This window comes from Camelina sativa, chromosome 12 (assembly GCF_000633955.1).
Source record: "Camelina sativa cultivar DH55 chromosome 12, Cs, whole genome shotgun sequence".
NCBI lineage: Eukaryota > Viridiplantae > Streptophyta > Magnoliopsida > Brassicales > Brassicaceae > Camelina > Camelina sativa.
The window spans coordinates 10,948,714-10,949,635 of NC_025696.1; positions in this window are offsets into that span (position 1 = coordinate 10,948,714).

The following is a 922-nucleotide window of genomic DNA, read 5'->3' on the forward strand; positions in this document are numbered from 1 at the left end:
TACTCCGAAGCAAGTCTAAAAATAAATATTACAAAACAGGGGGGCAACCCGTGCCGAAACAACCCCAAAATAGAAACTATTGACTTGGAAGGGCAGGTTCAGACGCGGCTTCGGAAAGGGCCAAGCCCATCTCTGCAAGCTTCCCTTCCGACCTGGTGTTCGCCAGATAATCGTCCATCTCCTGATTCGAGATTTGCCCGAGGTTAGTGCCAGACTCGTCGATTGTGACGCTAAGCGGGTGCTCACTGCACAAGAGATCGGGCGTATCCGCCAAAAGGTCTGAGAATGCAGCGAGGTCGAGATCACGGGGAGTTACCTTTGATACCTTTTCGTCGGCTTCCTCCTCGTCAGTTTTCAGGAGTCCGAGCTCGGCCTCTATGTCTTGGATCTCCCCCCTGGAGATCTCCTCGACCAGCATCCGGTTAGTTCTGATCTCGGCGGCCCGGATCTGGAGCGGAGCTAGCTTCTCCCTCTCCTCGAAAGTGACCCTCACCTCCTCAACCAAGGGGCGGAGAGTTCGCCTCATCGCCTGCCTCTCCTCCCTCCGCACCCTCTCAATCTCGCAGCTGTTGCCAGCTTCGAGTAGCTGATTGCGGAGTTCGATCTCGTGCAATCTGTTTTTTGCTGCCTTGGCGTCCTCCGCCTTCTTCAGCTTGTCTCGAAGGTCTTCATTAGCAACCCCAAATTCGAGCACCTCTACCTCAGCCTTCTTCATCCGAGCTCGGATTCGCTTGGCTTTCGCCACGGTGTTAGCATTCTCGGCCTCCAGTCCGGCATACTCCTTTACCTGAGTTTCCAGGTCAGCAATCCTTTCTTGAAGGAGATTTACTTCGGAAGACAAGGGGGAGGCGAACAGTTGATCCTCGTAGGATGCCACCGAGGAGTTAAACTCGATCATTAGCTGGGAAAGATAGCGTGTTAA